Source organism: Lepidochelys kempii, chromosome 13 (assembly GCF_965140285.1).
Source record: "Lepidochelys kempii isolate rLepKem1 chromosome 13, rLepKem1.hap1, whole genome shotgun sequence".
Taxonomy (NCBI): Eukaryota; Metazoa; Chordata; order Testudines; family Cheloniidae; genus Lepidochelys; species Lepidochelys kempii.
This window is the reverse complement of record NC_136392.1, coordinates 10692396-10715133: the sequence shown is the minus strand read 5'-3', so window position 1 is coordinate 10715133 and position 22738 is coordinate 10692396.

Genomic DNA, 22738 nt, shown 5'->3' with positions numbered 1-22738 from the left:
GAGTGAATTTGTGTGGGGGAGTGGAGGGTGAGAAAACCTGGATTTGTGCTGGAAATGGCCCACCTGATGATCACTTTAGATAAGCTATTACCAGCTGGACAATGGGGTGGGAGGAGGTATTTTTTCATATTCTCTGTGTATATATAAAGTCTGCTGCAGTTTCCACGGCATGCATCTGATGAAGTGAGCTGTAGCTCACGAAAGCTCATGCTCAAATAAATTGGTTAGTCTCTAAGGTGCCACAAGTACTCCTTTTCTTTTTGCGAATACAGACTAACACGGCTGTTACTCTGAATCCAGGATTTGAGACAGGCATGCAGAAAGGTGGCAGGAAGCTACCTATCACCCCCCCCCCCCCGCACTATTTAGGTGTGCCCAGCTCTGCTCTGATGTACCTGGGGATCTGGTTTACATAGCATCTGGTTTACATCAGCAAAGCGAGAGGCAAAACAGACCAAGTTTTTCTAAACATGTCTGCAGTAGCTGCAGAAAGTCTCCCATGGATTTTGCATTATTTTCTTCTGGGATTACCAGTTGAGGGGGTGTATGGTTTTATGGGGCAGTCAATTGATTTCCCAGCTAATATCTGGTGGCTGTACAATGTCCTATAGCAGTCCAGTGCAAAAAGAAATAACAATGTGATTGTTAAGTCCAGAATAACCAGGACATGAGACACATTAGTCATCGTAAAAATACATTTGAAACAACAGAGAGTCTCTAGCAAATCTTGATTCCCTTTCTTAGAATATTCACAAAGAAAACCCCAATATTTACCAGCCAAAAAATCTGAATACTTTTGCCTTCTTCCTCAGTGAACAGACAGTTCACCCCCTTAGACCAAGAAAACAATCCTTCCTAGACCTCCTTATGGTTATAATTAAGAAAAGCAAATCTGACTCCATCAAGTTGTTGGAAGGATCCAGTAAACATCTTTCTTGTTTTGCAATTAGGGGTTTTGCTGTATTTTTGGTTGTTTGCTTTTTAAAAAAATAATATGTATTATTATGGTTTATTATATTTGATACATATAGAAACTGTGGAAGGAAAAGAATTCAACATCTGTACTGATAAGGACGGTTCAGTGGACTTTTGAACATGGGCTCAGACTCTTGTGTTTTATCAAATCAATAAAAAAAATTGTAAATTAAAAAATGGTGAGTGATTCAGATGACAAAAAGCCCAGGATTGGTCACTGGATAGAGCGCAATTTTCATCCTGTCATATCATTCATTGCAAGATCATTAACCTTTACACTGTGGCTAAAGTCATTTCAATTTCATTAGTTCCCAGAAGATTTACCTGGGTAACATGCTTGAACCCCCTCTGGGCTCTTCTGTGTCGTTGTAGGGGGTCTTCCTTTGATCTCCGTCTTGAGTGCTACAGGGAGGGCAGCAGCCAAGCAATATTTTATGGCTGGCTCATGTGACATTTTGACTTTGACAAGACCAATGACATGTTTCCCCATGCATTACATTTCTTAAATCTTTAATTCTGTCTCCCCAGCCTGCCAGGTCTAACTCACTTCCAGCACTCATCCCTGTCTGCCTCTTCCCGCAAAAGGAGACTATCACTCATACTCACTTGAAGGATCACTGAGCAGGATTTGACCCAGGTCCCTTAACAGGGTCCTCATCTTTTACAGTTCTTATTTAAACTGAAATAGATGAGGAATTAGAAGAAGAAGAAGAAGAAGAAGAAAAAAGACAACTGTACAAGGCTCTAGATCCCCTAGCACATAATTAGCATTGCAGCTATACAAGCAGGTTTGCTTCCATCTCCTTTTGGGAGACCAAATTTAAAGATATTTACAAAATCAACAGTTCTCATTTTTTAATATGGCCCACATGGGCGTTGTCACGGAAGAAGGAAAGGGAATAATTTGCTTTCATTTCTTTACACTTGGAGAGACATTTAGGCCTTACGCTTACAGGACATTTTTAGGAACTTTTCAATCACAACTTCACACACAAAAATAGATTCGAATGTGTGTGTGTGTGGGTATCAGACCTACACCTGGACTTATATGTGGGCAGCTATCACAATTACACACATGGCCAGCTAGGTAACTATCTGGACACATACCCCTATTTGTTATGAATGTCAGGAAAGATATTCTTATGGTTAAGGTACTGGACTAGGACTAAGGAGATATTGGTTCAAGTCCCAGCTCTGCCACAAATTTCCGTGTGACACTGGGCAAGTCACTTAATTTCTCTGTGCCTCAGTTCCCGCTCAGAAAAATTGATATAACATTAGTTCTCTACCTTATGAGATGAGATTAGGTTCAATAACATTTGTGAGGCATTCAGCTATGATGGCGAAGGGGGCTACATGTGCACTTCAATAAACCAACAGGCAAAATAAAATTAAAAAATAATTAATGGTTAGTAAAAGGAAAAGGGTGAAAATTGTTATTAAAAAACTGATTCTGAGAGCCAAAGACGGTGATACAACCAATGGAAAGTACCCAAAAACATAAACCACCTCAGACAATACAAACAGATGAAACCTTTCCTGCTAGTTCTGTGACATCTGTCATTGTCAGATCTGCAGATTCATATGTCATCAAGCAACTATGGTATCTGAGTAACAGCAGGAATCCTGTATGTTCTGTAACAGTACTCCTCAACCTTTTCCATATTGTGAACCCATTTTAAAACAGAGAAATGTTTTGGGACTCCCCCACATGCAACAATAAAGAAAGGTAGGATAGTCACAGCTCCCAGGTTGATATCCCAAGTTTCATAACTATTTAAAAAATACCACAAAGTGAGCGACTCAGTTTTGGGAGCTAGGGAGGATTCTTCAGAATCTGATACAAGTCTCCACACCCAAGCTCCTCTTTAGTGTATCCCAAATCTTCAGATGTTGAAGCAACTGGTTCTTTAGATTCATATAATGTGCCAGATTTGTCCTTGGAATAATTCAGTTGAACCGGATGTCTCGTCAAGGCCTCATAAAAAATGCCATCTCGAATTATTATAGGCTCATCCATCCCATGGACTACAAAGAAGTCCATTTAAATTACTCTCAGACTAACTACTTTGGAAAAGGAATATATTTTCCCATGCACCAATCCAAAGCATATGCAGATGTGCACTTTGTAAATGAGTACCCGAAGAAACAAATACATTAAAATATACGCTTCCAGCGCACCCCAAGAGAAAGTAATGGACATGCTGTCTGCCTAGCAAACCACAACGCATTAGCTTTAATAAAAACAGCAGAGCCCTCCTACATAAAAACTGCCAGAGAAATGCAATTTTGATGCAACATCATTAGCCACAACAAACTTCCTTTGCCTAGCAATTACCATAGCCTTATTTCCCCGAGGGTATAGAAATCTCCCTCCCCTGATACCTCAGAGAGTCCCTTCACATTTTCACAATCACCTGAACACTCTCCTTTGACATTTTCTAGTTTACTTGGTCTGAGCCCCTGCATAGGGCTTTACAAATAAAGTGTGTGTGTGTTTGTGTGAGGCTGTGAAGGGGTGGGGATTGTCTATAATATTTTGTATTAATACTGTGTGTGCCTCTGTTTCCCCTATATGCAGCATTGTTACCTAGGGACTGGAAAAGGGATGTTTACTCTTAGCAGGCTACCACACAGGTATGGTTGATGCATAGCAGGCATCCAGTTTAGGGCCCATGTCATTGGAGAGTCCCCATGAAGACAATGGCAAAGTCAATCTCTGAGACATTTGCCACCTAGGAATGAACTGTGACAGGTTTGGTTTGGTCACAGAGACCTCCTTGGGACTGTCACCTGATGTGCTGAGACGACCTCTGTGCCCGTTTTCTCTGCCAGTTTGGGCCTTGTTGAGCCAGATACGCTAATCTGCTGCAACACAGCCCCAGAGTCTGAACCACACGCCCCAAAGCTGCAGATTTAACTAAAACAGCTTAAGAAGTGCTCCTGTCTCCAGCACCCAAACACCCAGCTCCCAATGGGATCCAAACTCCAAATGAATCCATTTTACTCTGAAAAAGCTTATACAGGGTAAACTCATAAATTGTCTGCCCTCTATAACACTGATAGAGAGATATGCACAGCTGTTTGCTCCCCCAGGTATTAGTTACTTACTTTGGGATAATTAATAAGCAAAAGTGATTATTAAATATAAAAAGTAGGATTTAAGTGGTTCCAAGTAATAACAGACAGAACAAAGTAAGTTAAGAAACTGATTACAGATAAAATCTCACCCTCAGAGATGTTCCAATAAGCTTCTTTCACAGACTGGACTCCTTCCTAGTCTGGGCCCAATGCTTTCCCCTTCTACAGTTCTTGGGGATTTCTCATGACTGGAACCCCCTTTGTTCTGTTCCACCCCCTTGTACAGCTTTGGCACAAGGCAGGAATCTATTGTCTTTTGTCCCCTCCCCTCCTTCTAAATGGAAATGCACAAGGTTTAAGATGGATTCCAGTACCAGGTGACATGGTCACATGTCCTGTGAGACCCCAAGCCTTCATTCTTCCTGGCCTGACTCACAGAAGGCTTGCAAGTAAACAGAGCCATTTAAAACCAATCATTTTAGTTGATGGGAGCCATCAAGATTCCAAACCATCATTAATGGCCCACACTTTGCATAATTACAATAGGACCTCAGAGTTATATTTCATATTTCTAGTTTCAGATACAAGAATGATACATTTATGCAAATAAGATGACCACACTTAGTAGATTATAAACTTTGTAATGATACCTTACAAGAGACCTTTTGCATGAAGCATATTCCAGTTACATTATATTTACAAAAAGAATGAGGAGTACTTGTGGCACCTTAGGGATATGGTTACATTTGCAGATGTAGCGCGCTTTGAGTTAAACCAGCCTTCGTAGAGCGCAGGAAGGAAAGAGCTGCAATCTGTCCACACTGACAGCTACAAGCACACTGGCGTGGCCACATTAGCAGCTCTTGCAACGGCCACAGAGAGCAGTGCATTGTGGTAGCTATCCCAGAATGCAAGTGGCTGCAACGTGCTTTTCAAATTGGGGGATGGGGTGGAGTGTGACAGGGAATGTGTTGTGTGTATGTGGAGGGAGAGAGAGTGGGTTTTGGGGGGGGGGCTGAGAGCATGTCAGCATGCTGTCTTGTAAGTTCAGACAGCAGCAGACCACCCCCACCCTTCCACCTCTCTCTCTCTCACACACACACACAGTATTCCGTAGTTATGGTTGCTTTGTCTCAGAGCAGATAAGCAGCCGGCTGTCAGAAACAGAGCTTTCAAAGGGCATGTATCCGCATTCCTGCAGCAATTCCAAAACAATGAGAAGAGTGGCCACTTGACTTTAGGGGATGATGAGATATTTCCGGAGGCTGATCAGAGCGCAGTAATGCAACACCTCGTTCACACTGACGCCCACGCGTTTCAGCCAAGGCACAATATGCGTTAATCTTCTCACCGAGGTGGAGTACCAGGAGCACTCTAGCCGTAGAGTCAGAGCGCTCTACGTGCCTTGCCAGTGTGCACGGGCAGTGAGGTAGGGCACCCGGGGCTGCTTTAATGTGCTCTAACTCACAAGTGTAGCCAAGCCCTAAGAGACTAACAAATTTATTTGGCCATAAGCTTTCATGGGCTAAAGTGGGTTCAGCCCATGAAAGCTTATGCCCAAATAAATGTGCTAAGTCTCTTAGGTGCCACAAGTACTCCTCGTTCTTTTTGCTGATACAGACTAACACGGCTACCACTCTGAATTATATTCACACTCATTAGCATATTTTCATAAAATCATATGGAGTGCAAAGTCACATGAACGACCATAGATTGTCCTCCCTCCGCAGGAAGTCAGTAGTCTTTGACCAGCTGGACAACAAAGGAGAGGTGGGACTGCTCCAGAAACTTGGACAAAGGGGGCTAGAGCAGGAGCCAAAAAGGGTACACACAGGTTGGCTGGGACTCTAGACTAACCCAGACAGACCATGCTCTAACTTTCTTCTCTCTCTGCTAACCAAGGACTTTCTGTGCTGTGTTCCAGTTGACTAACAAACCCTTCTGTTTAGACAACGCTGTGCCAATATCACAGCAGATGCTGTCGGAGGTGTGTTGCTCCCTGAGATAGTACAAGTCTTCCTCGGGGTCTGCCTCAGAAGGACTCACTGAATGGAGCTAACGGTGGGAAGCACGAGTGCTGAAGGACCAGTGGTCCAGCCTAAGGGGGCACTGAAGCCATGGGACTTACCTTCAAGGAAGAGTGAGACCCTGTAGGGGATATGGCTCACTGAAGGAGTCCTCCGAGAGGCTGTTCCAAAGCTGGGGTCAAAACATCGATTCTGTGGATCCATGACAGGGACTATTTATTTTAACATTAATTTTCTGAGGATATTTAAATCTGGGTATTATGCTGCTCTTTTATGAGGAAGGTGCTCAGATACCACTGTGATTCTCCCGAGATTTTTCAACATTGGAGAGGACCCAACAAAAATAAGCATTGTTGGTAAGCAACCTGACCAAATTTTTAAAAATCTGGCACCGTTCTTTATCTACCTATTTGTCGCAGGTACTTACATGGCCTTCATCACCATAGTATTGAGTACCTCACCATCATTAATCTATTTATACTCCCAACACCCCTCGGTAGAGGGGAAATGTCATTATTCCCGTTTTACAGAGGGGAACTGGGAGACAAAGAGACTAAATGACTTTCCCAAGGTCACACAGGATGTCTGCAGGTGCTGATTTCAGGTTGGGCTAGGATTAAGACCGTGACTGTAAGCTCTTTGGTACACAGACTGTCTCTTACTATGAGTATGTACAGTATGTAGCACAATGCTACCTGCCTTCATCCTGATTGGGCCCTCAATTATTATTATGACTTATTATTTGTATTACTGTAGCACCTAGGAGACCCAGTTATGGACCAGGAGTAGCCCATTGTGTTAGGTGCTGTACAAACAGAACAAAAAGACAGTCCCTGCCCCAAAGAGCTTACAAACTACGTAGGAACTACAATAAATACCACCACTGATGCTGGAGTTTTATATATATATATATATATATACACACACACACATATACACACACACACATATATAAACACCTTTTATATATTTACAACACACAAGGTAGAACGTGGTAAGAAGGGTGAGGATAAAGGCCTCTTTAAAACAAAATAATCACCTGCAGATTTGAGGTTTTAGCTAAATAGGGGGACTCGTGTGGAAAGCTGTCCGCGTGCATACGTTTCCAGGATCAGGTCTGAAGTTTCTTGTTATATTGTATCCAGTGTAACGTGTCGAAAAGGGGTTCCACTGTCTGAAGAGACTGAGCATACAAGAAGCATTCTTTTAACTCCCATTTTGAGAAGGATTAAAACCGGAGACAGCCTGAACAGGAAATTAAAAACTCCCCCACTCCCATCAAATTCATTCAGACTGTGCAGTTACATCTTTATAAAACAGACAAGGAGTTCAGCAATTGGAGTTGGGTAATTAAAGTGACAGAGAGCAGCTCAACTCAACTGCATGAATCTGCAATATCTGCTAGAGCATGAACCCAGGAAAAGGAAATAGCCACTAGAACCCTGGAAGCCGGGCTGCAATTACATTGCCTGTTTTTTAGAGACTGATTCTCTCTTTCTTTTGTAATTTAGCAGTTTGAAGCACAACATGCTGCAGATGAACCTCAGGGTCTGGATCTGGGTTAGGCTAGGGTTCACAGTTCAGGTTTGAATATGACCTAGGGGCAACGGAAGCTGCGTAAAAGTGCGGGGGAGGGGCGCCACTGGTGCCCGAACCATGGCCCCACCCCCCTTGTGCTGCCCCTTCCCCCCAACACCCTGCCCCCCACTTGCGCCTCTCCTCCCCTTCCCTCCCATTGCTTGCCCTTACAATTGGTAAAAGGTGATGAGGCCATGACCACAAGGCCCCCCCACCGTTCTGGTGCCCCTGGAATGACCCAGGACTAAAGTCATGTCTAAGGGCACCAAAAACCTCTTGAGCTATTCTCCTTCATTTCAGTCAGCTCTAAACCACAAGTAGAAACCAGGCCCCTTCCAGTTTTGGATGTAACGTGGAGTAAAAACCCATTAAGCTGGATTTCAGAAACAGTTTAGCTTTTACTAATAACTTTCAATTTTACCACCTTGTAAAGATGGCTGCCCCATTCCCCGTAACCGAAAGCTGATGCTAAATGTTACTTTGATATAAAGCACTAGGGGCCAGATCCTCAGCCCTAGTTAAATCACATTTCTGCTGCTCTGGAGCAAAACTCCTTTTGACTTCAGTAGAGCCAGAATTTTACCCCAGCGGTTCAATGGAGACAAGCTCACCAGTGCATAGCTGGCTTTATACCACCTGCCTCTCCTTCCTCCCCCCAAGCATACACCCTGTGTAGAAAGGGGCAAAAAGAAAGTGGAAAGGAGTGAGCTCGGCAAGATCATAGAGTGGCAGAATGGTACCTAGAGGACTCTTCTAGACAGTGTAAATCACAGCAGCTGAGTTTAATTCCTCCAGATTGTGGGAGAGAGAAAGGTGGCTTAACCTTCCTTTTGCCTAGCACAAATGAGGATTAAGCCTCAAAAGCAGAAGTAGGGTGAAGTTTCATCATTCCACTGTCACATTCCACTGTCAGACATATTCCACTGTCTCAGAATAAATATTGTGCTGGGCATCACAGGCCCCAGTCCTGTGCAAAACTTCGATCGTCTTAAACAAGTGTAGGAACTGGCCCTCAAAGCCCCGGAGAAAGTCAGACGGTGTCTGAGTGAGCTATGTCAAAACTAAAGACTTGTGTCTGAATATTCAAGCTATTAGTCATTGCATCAAAAAAGTCTCTAAAGCAACATACGAGGTTTGGGGCTGCTGAAATTACGAGGAAGACAATGCAGAGTTGCAGTAGCTGAGAGATAATGGATAATGCACTGGTACAGAACTTTAAGTAACAATACATCTGGTAGCACTCATTAGTGCCAACTGGCAGAGAATGTGCCTGGGGACATAGCTTCAAATCTCCCTCATGAAATTAATGCCTCAGTTAGCATACATGCCTCTCACTGCAGTGAAGTGATTGGGGCCCCTAATAACACATACACTATGCACATAGACACAGACAGCATTTCAATAATAATTGTGTCTCTGTTTCAAGGGATGGAAAAAAATAAGGATGAGAATTGCCTCCAGCATCTTTAAGTAGAATTAAGATTTCTTTCCTCCTTTGCTCCTGTCAAGGTTTATAGGCACAGAGCAGGAAAAGCAGCTGTTCCTTCGGATCTCACTCCCTCTGCCAGGAAACAAAAATTGGCCCATTGTTGGAGAAAACATTGTTCCTGATTGCCCCTGAACAACGGAGTGAGAAATGAAAGCAACTTTATTTAAACAAGTAATCTCCTGTCCCTGAAAACAAACAAACATCTTCAGATGGGCTGGAAGCAAGAAATGTGATAGTAGGATGGAATTGGGTGGAGGTTCAGATGCAGTTGTGCTGGACCTAGGAATGCTGGGGGTGCTTCTGCACCCCCTGGCTTGACATAGTAACAACAAACACTAAATACGTGGTTTCCATCATCAACGCCCCCAGTATACAAAGTGCTCCAGCACTCCTGTTCAGACGAGAGTTAGTGAAGCAGTAGTAGTTAATATATTCACTCTGGAGACATCAGGGGTTTTAACAATGGTATTTAAAACCCACAACTTTGAGAAAGGCTCAGGACTCACGAGTGGATGAAGGGGTTCACAGCCTTGTGCCTTCCTCATGGACAGGACAAGGCAACACCCTATAGCCCACACTGTGGCATTGTCTCAAGACACAAAGATTGGTATTGAGATATTTAAAGCAAGGCTTCCTTCCCTCCTTTTACTTCTTTCTGTTTCCCCTGTGACTCTTCTTTCTCTTGTGCTACAAAAGATAAAAGCTTTTCTCCTACCACTACCTCATGCTTCTTTCTGTTAATACTTCCCATTCCACACAAAAAGATCCAGGGCTTAATTCTCACACTGAGAAGTGGGACTAGTTAATGCAAAGCCATCTGTGTGATGGCTTCCCCTGATGCATGCATATACAGATAGACACACTAGAAAATATACTCACTCCCTTTAATAACAGAAATAGGGTTTCATGAATCAAGGTGCCGGTGTTATAGCAAGGACATGGTGGATACATCTGAAACACAAGAGGTTATTGAATAGAACTGTGAGAATAATGGATTTTTTTGGTTAGCTGGCAATTCTCTCAGTGTATGTGTGTACGTGTGCCAACACACACACACACACACACACACAGGGATGACTGTAGCGCTTCATTTTAGACACTATCTACACCGCTGGGAGGGGCTCTTCTGTCAGCGCAGGTCTCCACCTCCCCAAGAGGCAGCAGCTAGGCAGATGGAAGAATTCGTCTGTCAACCTAGCACCGTCTACACCTGGAGTTTTGCTGGCTTAACTCAGGAGTGCAGATTTTTCCCCACCCCTGAGCGACTTAGGCTATGGCTGCACTAGAGAGTTTATAGCGGCAGAGCTGCACTGCTGTAAGTTCTCTAATGTAACTGCTCTAAGCCAATGGGAGAGAGCTCTCCTGTCGGCTCAATTACTCCAGCCCCGCAAGTGGCGGCAGCTGTCGGCGGGAGAAGCTGTCCTGCTGACACAGAGCTGTCCACACCAGTGCTTAGGTCAGTGTAACTTATGTCGCTCATAAGTTTTTCATACCCCTGCGTTATACTGCAGTAAGTGCTAGAGTAGACCCAGCCTGAATTAAGCCAACTTAATTCTCTAGTGTAGACCAGGCCTCAATTATAGCAGCATAAATGCAAGGTATTTGTAAGGGTATGTCTACACTTAAACCCCTACCACGGACAGCTACTAGACTGCAGCTGCACCGCTTTAGCGTAGACACTACATATACCAAAGGGAAGTGTTCTCCCTGAAGGCGGTAGCTGGGTCAACGGAAGAATTCTTTCATTGACCTAGAGCAGTCTACACTGGAGGTTAGGTCAGCATAGCTACATCTCTCAGGGGTGTGGACTATGATGCATTTTCCCAATGTAAACCAGCCCTTACTCAGTGGAGTTCACTCCAGATTCACACTGTTATAACTGGAACTTTTACAAACAGCTAATCTCAATATCTCCCTCCCTCATCACCAGGGTCCTTCAACATCTGTGGGCATTCTTCTCAGGATAGCCAGACTTAAAAAAAAAATTTTTTTTTCTGGCTTCTAGCAGGCAGTCCATGTGTCATCCTGCAGCTAAGTTGATATTCTCCTCCATCCTCCCAACAAGAGACATAGGAAAAGAAAACTGGCACATTAAACACTACTGACATCAACTAACACAGAAACCGCAGCAAAAATCAATGGTATGTGCTACTTCTTTGGAGGGAAAAAGAAAATTCGTCAGTGACTAAATAGCTTGGAAGATCCCATAGCTAGAGCAAAGAACAAAGATTCAGAACTATAGGAGATTATCAGTAGAAATAACAGGAAGGATTAAACCATTAGAACAAAACTTTAATTAGAAAGAATGAAAAATGATGAACAATCAGGTCAAAGATGATCCAGATGTTGAAATTCCCTTTTGAAGTCGTCGAACCAATTTAATTTATGGCAAATTTGTATCAAAGATTTTAAACTTGGTTACTAAAAATAATCCTTTGTATATACATTGGAGAATGTCATCATATTCCAGGCTGCAAAATTGCACAGAACTATAAGAAAGGTAACAGCATCAGATTTCCATTAACAAAAATACCGGGGACAAGGACACTGAATATAGAGAACACAATTTTACTGTCTTACAGGATTTAAATCTCTATCCCAAGCAAACTGCAACAAGTTGTTGATATTCAAGCAAGTATTTGCAAGAGAAGAGGGCAATAGTAGCAGAAGAAGATAAAAGCATTCCAGATGGACTGACACTGAGGATTTTGATGGCAAGTAACAATAGCCCTTTTGCCTCATCCTCCAAAAATGTTTCTGAAAGCGCTCTTGAAAATGAAAAAGTCCTGTGGTTTTATACTTCAGATTATGTTAATTATTAATCATGGAAGCAGAAGGCATCAAAGTCATGTTCTGACATATGTCTATGGAAAGGAATTCTTAGAACTCCTATTAGATGTGTTATCTTGTACTGTAGTAATACCAGAGACATACACTTGATCATCTCATTTGGTAACCCATTCCTCCTACATCATTCCTACCAATCATGGCCAGTTTATTATTACATTTTCCTGTGGTCTTCTATAGGGTATATTGTTTCTATTAAATATGTATTGAAATTAAGTGTATTTACATAGAAAAAGAATGACCATTTTGAAAGCTGGACAAGTGCTCTCTTTGTTGCAATGCAAGGACTACCCTGTGCCATCATAAAACAAAAGAAAGAGAGGAAAGGAAAAACTTTACATGGAGAATGTAACAGAATAAAGCTTCTGAAGCAGACCTCCCCTGTGAGCTCTCTGCTCTGCATGCTTCAGCTGTACATGTATTGTGAAGCACTTCAGATCCCTTTTGCTAGGAAGTTGAATAGTACTAAAAAAGTAAAACTGGTCAAAACTTTTCCATTAAAACCTTTTTTTTAAAAAAAAAATGGAAAATGGCTTTTTGGCAACACAGAAAATTACACCAAAATCATCCATTTTGCAAAAATTTGGGTTGTGGTGGTGATTTCTCCCCCACCCCCACCAAAAAAAAATTCGGTTGCCAAAAGATTCTGTAACTAAAAATGTTATGGTTTTCAACCCAAAAGAGAAAAATTTTGAAGAAAAAGTAAATGAAAAATCCTTTTTGTTAAAGCTTTTCACAGGAATTTTTTTTTTTTTTTTGCCTATGCAGCTCTACTGAAAGTTATGAGAGATACAAAAACTGCTTGACTGGAGAGCCCGGTGGCCAACGTATTGCCCTCTGCAGCTGCAGCCTGGCATAGCACTTGGATTTGCAATAGAAACTGTACAACTATGTCATAGCATAGCAACAGAGAGACTGATTCTTCTCTCATTTATATTGGTGTAAATCAGGAGTAACTCCACTGAGATCACTTGATTTTCACAATATCAAACCAGAGCGAGAGCTGCTACACTGTAGCGTATCTACAACATTTTATAAGTATTAGTAGTAGCAACAGCAGTAATACTGTGGCGCCTCGTCTTGGACCTGGAACACATTGTGATGGGTGCTGCAAAACCACAGAACAAAGACTGTCCCTGCCCCAAAGAGCATACAATCTAAGTGTAAGACGAGACAGCAGATGGTGCGACCAAGTGCCTGGACGGGCCACACTGATAATGCTATACTCAGGGCAGACAATCCTCCCAAACTGGTGTTTTATTCTAAAATTAGATTCACCAAGTCAGTAACAAAACAGCTTCTGTAATGCCACACTGGTCACCAAATACAGTCCACTTTAAGCATTCCAGCCCTTGACTTCCATCTAGACAGTCAAGTCTAATATAGTGAGGGGTTATTGAAAACCTGATTCATCCTATGTGAGGTCCACCAATCCCAAAGGACCAGACACTTATCCCGAGGTCAATTTGAGTCTCAGATCTTACTCAATAATCATACAGATGCCAATTCACTAATGACTATAAGACTGAAGGTTTCATAATAAAAAGAAAAAGAAAGAAGAGAGTTGCTGTGGTTAAAAGATCAATAGACAAAAATACAGATATGTGAAAAGTCCTTAGGTCAGTTTCATAGCAGAGATGGTGAGGCTCCTCATTTGTAAAAGTCTTTCTGGAATCAGTGTAAAAGGTTATAGTCCAATACGCCATCCAGGTGTAGAGGTTGTTCAAGTTCTTCCATGAGAATTCCAGGGTAAATCCAAAGAGTAAACCTGGAGACCTCAGTCTTGTGGCTTAGACCTTCACTGTTAAAGTTTAAGCAGACCTGAGATAAACAAGGATCAGACTCAAAGCTTTCTTTATAGTTCTCTAGCAAGCCTCTAGACAGAAATTGTCACAACAGGACCTCCCCTCAATGAAGAATAGGTAGTGCAGATTGTTGCTTTGAAGCTAATCTTCTATTTCCTATGCATAAACAGGTAGACTAATTGTATCCATTCTTTTAAGGCAATTGGCCATTCAAACGATTGAGACAGTTCACAGGTGGTTTACTATGTGGAATTACAAGTTTTCAGGAGAGATTAAACTAATATTATTTCATCACAAGTCCCATCTAAATGATAATATCCCTTTTGATCTCTGAATCAATAGAATACAGTAATGAAGCATTACGAGACAGGAACAGTATTTAGCATCTACAAGCTAATTAGATCACACTGTTAGAGTTCTAACAAGATATAGATAAACACCGACAAATACACTAAGCATCTACTCTTGATTCTCTAACAATCATAGAATCATAGACCTAGAAGGTACCTTGAGAGGTCATCTAGTCCACTCCCCTGCACTCATGGCAGGACTAACTATTATCTAGACCATCCCTGACAGGTGTTTGTCTAACCTGCTCTTAAAAATCTCTAATGATGGAGATTCCACAACCTCCATAGGAAATTTGTTCCAGTGCTTAACCACTCTGACAGTTAGGAAGTTTTTCCTAATATTCAACCTAAACCTCCCTTGCTGCAATTTAAGCCCATTGCTTCTTGTCCTATCCTCAGAGGTTAAGAACATTTTTTTTCTCCCCCCTCCTTGTAATAAGCTTTTATGTACTTGAAAACTCTTAACATGTTCCTTCTCAATCTTCTCATTTCCAGACTAAACAAACTCAGTTTTTTCAATCTTCCCTCACAGGTCATGTTTTCTAGAACTTTAATAATTTTTGTTGCTCTTCTCTGGACTCTCTCCAGTTTGTCCATATCTTTTCTGAAATGTGGTGCCCTGAACTGGACACAATACTCCAGTTGAGGCCTAATCAGCGTAGAGTAGAGTAGAAGAATTACTTCTTGTGTCTTGCTTACAACACTCCTGCTAATACATCCCAGAACGATGTTCGCTTTTTTTGCAACAGCGTTACACTGTTGACTCATATTTAGCTTGTGGTCCACTATGACCCCCAGATCCCTTTCTGCAGTACTCCTTCCTAGGCAGTCATTTCCCATTTTGTATGTGTGCGCAACTGATTGTTCCTTCCTAAGTGGAGTACTTTGCATTTGTCCTTATTGAATTTCATACTATTTACTTCAGACCATTTCTCCAGTTTGTCCAGATCATTTTGAATTTTAATCCTATCCTCCAGAGCACTTACAACCCCCTGCAGTTTGGTATCATCCGCAAACTTGATAAGTGTACTCTCTATACCATTATCTAAATCATTGATGAAGATATTGAACAGAACTGAACCCAGAACTGATCAGTGTGGGACCCCACTTGTTATGCCCTTCCAGCATGACTGTGAACCACTGGTACCTACACTCTGGGAATGGTTTTCCAACCAGTTTTGCACCCACCTTATAGTAGCTCCATCTAGGTTGCATTTCCCTAGTTTGTTTATGACAAAGTCATGTGAGACAGCATCAAAAGCGTTACTAAAGTCAAGATATACCATGTCTACCACTTCCCCCTTATCCACAAGGCTTGTTACCCTGTCAAAGAAAGCTATCATGTTGGTTTGACACGATTTGTTTTTGACAAATCCATGCTGACTGTTACTTATCACCTTATTATCTTCTAGATGTTTGCAAATTGATCGCTTAATTTATTTGCTCCATGATCTTTCCGGGTATAGAAGTTGAGCTCACTGGTCTGTAATTCCCCAGGTTGTCTTTATTTCCCTTTTTATAGATTGGCACGATATTTGCCCTTTTCCAGTCTTCTGGAATCTCTCCTGACTTCCATGACTTTTCAAAGATAATCACTAATGGCTCAGATATCTCCTCAGTCAGCTCCTTTAGTATTCTAGAATCCATTTCATAAGGCCCTAGAGACTTGAAGACATAACTTGTTCTTTTCCTATTTTAGCCTCTGATCCTACCTCATTTTCACTGGCATTCACTACGTTAGACGTCCAATCACCATCAACCTTCTCGGTGAAAACCGAAACAAAGAAGTCGTTAAGCACCTCTGCCATTTCCGCATTTTCTGTTATTATTTCCCCCTCCTGCTGCCCCCCTGCATTGAATAACAGGCTTACCTGGTCCTTGGTCTTCTTCTTGCTTCTAAAGTATTTGAAGAATGTTTTCTTGTTACCCTTTATGTCTCAAGCTAGTTTGATCTCATTTTGTGTCTTGGCCTTTCTAATTTTGTCCCTACATACTTGTGTTATAGGTTTATATTCATCCTTTGTAATTTGGCCTAGTTTCCACTTTTTGTAGGACTCTTTTTTTGATTTTCAGATCATTGAATATCCCCTGGTTAAGCCAGGGTGGTCTCTTGCATACTTCCTACACAGTTGGCTAGTTTGCTCTTGTGCCCTTAATACAGGCAAACACATTAAAGATTCAATTCTACCTAACATGGCTTTGATAACTATCTGCAAGGAATGGTCCTATTTACTATTTCAATACCCTTTTGCTATGTCCTTAAAGGTTTTTTCTAGATCACCCATCTCACTGATTGTTTAACTTTTGGTGGCTCAGCGTTACAGACGGCTAGAGACAAATGGTGTAGTACAAGTGAACAATGAGACAATATTGGTCAGCATGGTAGGCAGTGGTCTCTGCACACCAGCAGCCTAACCATTGTCAAGTTCTTCGTAGGCATCTCTGCAAAGGAGAGTTCTGAGGAGGAATGTGAAGGTGGATAATGAGGAATGTTTACAGGGAGCACCTCCCAAAGGTCTGGGGCAGTACGGGAGAGAACACTATGGTGCTTGTTTGAAAATGTATCAAGTGGAGGCTGGCACCACATGGTGAGACCCTGCATCTGCAACTGTCCACTTGTGTTTTCCCTGGCTGTTGCAAATTGCAGCGACTGGAGAGATGGTAGAGGTGGATCAACAGTGTTTGACAGATTGCTGGGAAATAAAGAGAGCAGGGTATGGCCAGGTGGCCCAGGCAGCTCAATTTGTTGGCAAGTGAGACAAAGAAGCCAAGACAACTGGAACGTAGAGTTTGTTACTAATCATACTGCGGCTCACGTGGTTGAAAATATTGGTCACCCAGGATGATTTGTGATCTCAAAATGTACTTGTTATCAGATACATCAGAATGTTCATCTGATTTTCCAGCATATGTATTTGCTTGAGAACAAGCTGTCTAAATATTTTGTCAGTTTCTACTGCAACTGGCATGAGGACAACTTGGCTTTACGATGCCTTCTTGCATTAGATTGTCTTAAAAGAGCAAGGAAATTAAAGGGGTCAGCGGATGTTTATATCTTTTTGGAGCAGCATTTCTACATAAAATCATGATTGTTTTATTGCATGATTATGTTTTCTGCTTAACAATTACCATAACTGAAATTCATGTGATGGGAAGATATCATAGCATCTAAAACTTCACAGTTACCACATTAAGATTTAGTGGACAGGGAAGAAATAACTTAGCAGTTGTTCACAGTGTCAGCAATCTAGTCCAAAATCAAGACCAGCATGGATGGAATTTTACCTTAAAGGACTTGAAACTGAAATCACTTTTGTATTGTACACATGTAATCCTATTCATCTATATAAATCTAGCAATTTAAGAGCCAAAATAATTTTTCCAAAGGTCATTTAATCAACAAATTATAGTCCAGTCCCTCACAATCCCATCATCTACAGATTACCTCTTTCTGTATACATTTCAGTTCTGCAACACTTGTAGCGAAAAAGCCAGTCTGTTTGCACATTGTGATCGCATGACTCATGTGAAATCATTTAAGCCAAAATGATTTACGAAGATAATAATTTTCTCAACCAATTTTTAAATGATAAATGCAGAGATCAACAGTCCATTGCATGGGATTCCTGTAGATATACAAAATAAGTGTAAGACCTTTGTAATGGGTATATTGTAGGCCATATCTACACAAGGACACTCAGGAAAGTTAAGGCGAATCAACAAAAGGAGAGAAGTCAATGCATATAATTTAAAGCATATTAAATCCTTGCATGGATGCTCTCACTCAAGAGAAAAGTGGTCTTAGTTCACTGTAACTTAATCCTCCGATGACAAACCTGCATTTTTAGTACCTTTACACACACTTGGTCATCAAGAAAGAAGCATCAGAAAATTGATTAGCCATAAAGAACAAGAATAAACACGTTGCGTACAAAGACTTTTCTGAGTCAGCTAAGAGGACACCGCCACTGGCCTTTCATGCGAAATCGCTTAAGGGCTCACAAGTCAGTTATCTGTTTCCCACCATTCAGAACTCTAACAAGTTACACCAGTTGTAACAAGTTTAAACCCTTTTTCTCTTCAGTTTAATAATTATATTTGATGACTCAAATATGATATATTTCCTACTCTTGCTCGAATGTTATTAATGGTCTCTTCATCTGGGCTCTAGAATACTAAGTGATACTTTAACGACAAACACATTCCAGAGAATGACAAACACAAGTCAATGAGCTTTTTTAGTTAGGGCTTCATTTATTAATGCAGAATTAAAATGATTTTCCACATGATTATTCCAGGCTACATTCATAAACCAAAACAGGCAGCAGCAGTTCTTTCGTTTCCTGCACTTCTCACACTTTCCTGGACAAAAGCCTCTGCTGATATAAATGAGCGTAGCTCCATTGACTTCAGCATGGTTTCAGCCATGTACACGAGCCTAGAATTTGACCATTGTTTTAGAAAGCTTCAAGTGTCTGTCTCCATCTTTTACTGAAATGTTCTTGATCAATTGAGTGGAACACAAATTGGAGGGACTGAATGGAGGCTAATGAACTTCTGTACATTTAAGCGACAGTGTTTGACATCAGCTCAAATAATTGCTTGGTGAAGTTCAGCTGAACCTTGTTTGGAAACTATACAACCCAAGTTTCAGAGTAGCAGCCGTGTTAGTCTGTATTCGCAAAAAGAAAAGGAGTACTTGTGGCACCTTAAAGACTAACAAATTTATCTGAGCATAAGCTTTCGTGAGCTACAGCTCACTCGGATGAAGTGAGCTGTAGCTCACGAAAGCTTATGCTCAGATAAATTTGTTAGTCTCTAAGGTGCCACAAGTACTCCTTTTCTTTTTGCGTATACAACACAAGAAATTCTGAGGTTTTTTTTTTCTTAAACAGAAGGAATTTAATAAACTGCTTTTTAAAAAGTGAGACCAGATCATGTATCATGGAAATCAGACACAGTTACAAACTATGTCTCTGATCTAAGTCTTCTAATAATTAACTACTCTGTTTCCAAGGCCCGATGAAGAATCAAAATGTCAGAAACATACTCATTTGACCACTTCAAAAGTTATTTCTGCTCCCTCGATATCCTGCTGTTAATTGATTTTATCTTGTTAGACTGACCTAACACTTGGTAAAGCAACCCACATCCTTTCATGTATTTATACTTGCTCCTGTATCTTTTACTTCATACATCTTATGAAGTGGGCTGTAGCCCATGAAATCTTATGCCAAAATAAATTTGTTAGTCTCGAAGGTGCCACAAGGACTCCTCATTTGTTTGTTTTTTCACTTGATAGTGTAGTTTATAGGAATAGGGCAGCAGCCTTTTAAAGAGTGTGAGTATGCCACTAGAGGGCTCACAAGCTATTTAAAGGGACACAACCCTATACTTATACTCTACATATAGTTATGCCAATTTAAGTAACAATTCTCCTTAAAGGCTAGTTCCAAGCAGCAGTTAAAAATCCTGACATATTGCCCAAGTTGTAATCACCCTAGGATGACTGGACAGGGATATGGTCTACTGGTTACAACACAGGATTAAGAATTAGGACTGCTGGATTTTATTGCGAGGTCTGCCACTGTCTCATTGTTTGACCCTAGGCAAGTAAGATAACTCTCCCTTTCTTCATACATAAAGAGGAGGTAATAATACTACTTCACATGGGTATCAAGAGGCTGATTAGTATTAGCCCAAAGATTCCAATCAGGATTAGGATTTGATTGTTATGATTTGTATTACAGTATCACTTAGAGACCAATGGCAGAGCTCTGACCTTGTCCCCGTGGGTCCTGCGCTTCCAGGCAGTTTATGCTAGCTTCAGAGGCTCACTGCAACCCTCCACATAGCCCTTCTCTCTCTAGGACCAGGGATACAGTCTGCTGAGCCCTTTTCATCATAAGCCAGCAATGGAGGTTGGTGAGAGAATTGCCACAGTCTCTGTTGCTCCTACAGCCTTATGCCAAAACAGTTTAGCCTCCTGTCCTGACAGGGGCCTGTTTTCCCCTCCCAGGAGGTGTTTCTGTAGTGGTGGGTTGGGGGGAACCCAGGCCCACCCTCTACTCCAGGTTCCGACCTAGGGACCCTAATTGTAGCAGCTGTTGGTAGCCAACCTTTTACTGCCAGAGTTGCTAACATTTCCCTGGGGCACTTCCCCATAGCTCTCCTGCTTCTCCCTTCTTCACCCTTACCTTAGGGCTCCCTTACTAATGACTTGAGGGTGTCTTCATTAACCAGCCCTTCAGCCACACTTCCTCTCTCCTGGCTCCTCTCTGCCTGACTAGAGTGAGCCCTTTTATATTATCAGAGGGGCCTTAATTAGAGTCAGGTTGTCACATTAGCTTAATGGCCTCACCTGACTCCTTGCAGGTTAATTGGAGTCAGGTGTTCTCATTAGCCTGGAGCAGCCCCTGCTCTGGTCAATCAGAGAACAGAAAACTGTTAACCTAGTGGCCAGTATATCTGCCTTCTGCTACTCTGCTGTAGTCCCAGTGGGCTAGCCTATATTCCACCCTAGTCCCGAGGCCGGCCGGGGATATCAGTTGGCGGCCCCTTCACAGGGCTGTGAGCACGGGCGTGTTCTTGGCACGGTTCACCCCAATCCCGGACCTCTGCCCCTTTTGCGGCGTGAGGGAAACCCTGGCGCACATCTACCTGGAGTGCGCCAGGCTGCAGCCCCTATTCCGGCTCCACACGAATATTTTGTTAAGATTTTGGTTGCACTTTTCCCCTCACCTCCTTATCTATGCACTCCCTGTCCATGGCCCCGCTAGGTCACGGGACCTCCTGGTCAACCTCCTCCTGGCCCTGGCTAAAGTGGCCATCTATAAAACCAGGGTGAGGAGGTTGGCCGATGGAGTCTCCTGCGACTGTGGGGCCTATTTCCGATCCTCTGTCCGTTCACGCCTCCGGGCAGAGTTCCTCTGGTGGCATCCACTGACTCCCTTGATGCCTCTGAGGAGCAGTGGGTGCTGTCCGGGGTCCTCTGCTTGGTGTCCCCGTCCGGTTCCCTTCGTTTGACCCTTTGACCGCGATCCTGTCCCTGTTGTTCATTAGTTTTCCCCCGTAATTATTTGGTTTTCCAGGTCCTGTGGGCCCCCCCTCCCTTCGGCTGAGGGGGGGGGGGATCCTATAGCAGTGGGCGGGCGAAGCCTTCCTGGATCCCAATAAGGCTACTCTGCTGTACCCAACTGGCCTGGGTCTATCACGGACCTTACCTGAGATCAGAGTCCTATTCTGTTGGGCATTTAGTAAAAGACAGTCCGTGCCCTGATGAACTTATAGTCTAATGGACAAGGCAGACAATGGGAACAGAAGCACAGATAAGTTAAAATGACTTAACCAAGGTTACCCAGCAGGTCAGTGGCACAGTCCAGAATAGAACCCAGGTTTCCAGACTCCGAGTCCATGTACTAATATACCACAATGTACAGCCCCACAGGGATTACAACATGAAACACAAAACAGTTGAAGGTTTAAAGATGGGGAGAGAACATGCAAGCACATTAACATGGTTAAAATTTGGCACAGCTTTATCAGCTATGTGTTGGTTTCGGTTAATTTGTTAATGTTTGAAAAGTGTGTTCAGTTCATCCACAGAAAGGTGCTATAAAATGCTACATGTTATTACCATAAGACGACCAGTTAGGAAAGATGGGTAGGACCAGTTTAAATAAGTGATTTATGACACTCCAAAGAAAGCTGAAGAAGAGCTCTGTGTAAGCTTGAAAGTTTGTCTCTCTCACCAACAGAAATAAACAAATATTACCTCATCCACCTTGTCTCTCTAATATCCTGGGATTACACGGCTACAACTACACAAATGAAATGGCATTTACTGTAGGTTAACAAGAGCAGAATGTATAGCATTTAATCAATATCTGGAGAGAGCTTTGGCAATGAATTATGATGCCAATTCTTTGCAAGCTTTATTTTTCAAAATGAGTTTTTATTTTTCAGTATTATAAATAAAGAGGGGGGAAGGAGAGGAAGCATTTAGATGTTCCCAAACCTAAAGATGAAAAGGACACTATCAAATGCTATTCCTAAACTCTAATGCCTTGATTCTCTATTCTTGTGTTCCTTTGCCAAGTACAAGAACTGGGGTGGGAGATGGGAAGAGGAGAAAGAGGTGGAGGCAGAGGTGACTTTAATCTACCTTTGTGCCTCTTAATCCTCTGTCTCTCTCAGGGCCAGCCTGGGATTCAGAATAAGTTAGAGCAGCATCAGGACTGCTCTAATTTACACTCTGCCTGCAGCAGCCCCTTAGGGGCCTTCCCCAAGGTGAGAATATTTAGGGTGTAGTGCACTTTGACCATATCCCTCCCACTTTCCAAAGCGCATCCTACATTGATGGATGCCAGGGGGGTGGTGGTGAAAGGCTGTTCTGCTATCTCTGTACTAGCCAGGGAATGCCCTTATGATGGGCGCCAGTTCTACTCCCCGTACATCCAAGTGAAATCAAATCCTGACTATTTAACTCCACCCCCAGTGTATATAACAAAAAAATCTAAGATCTAATGACACAATTATTATATAATTTTACATAGAAAATGATGTATCTGTGATGGGTGCCCCCTT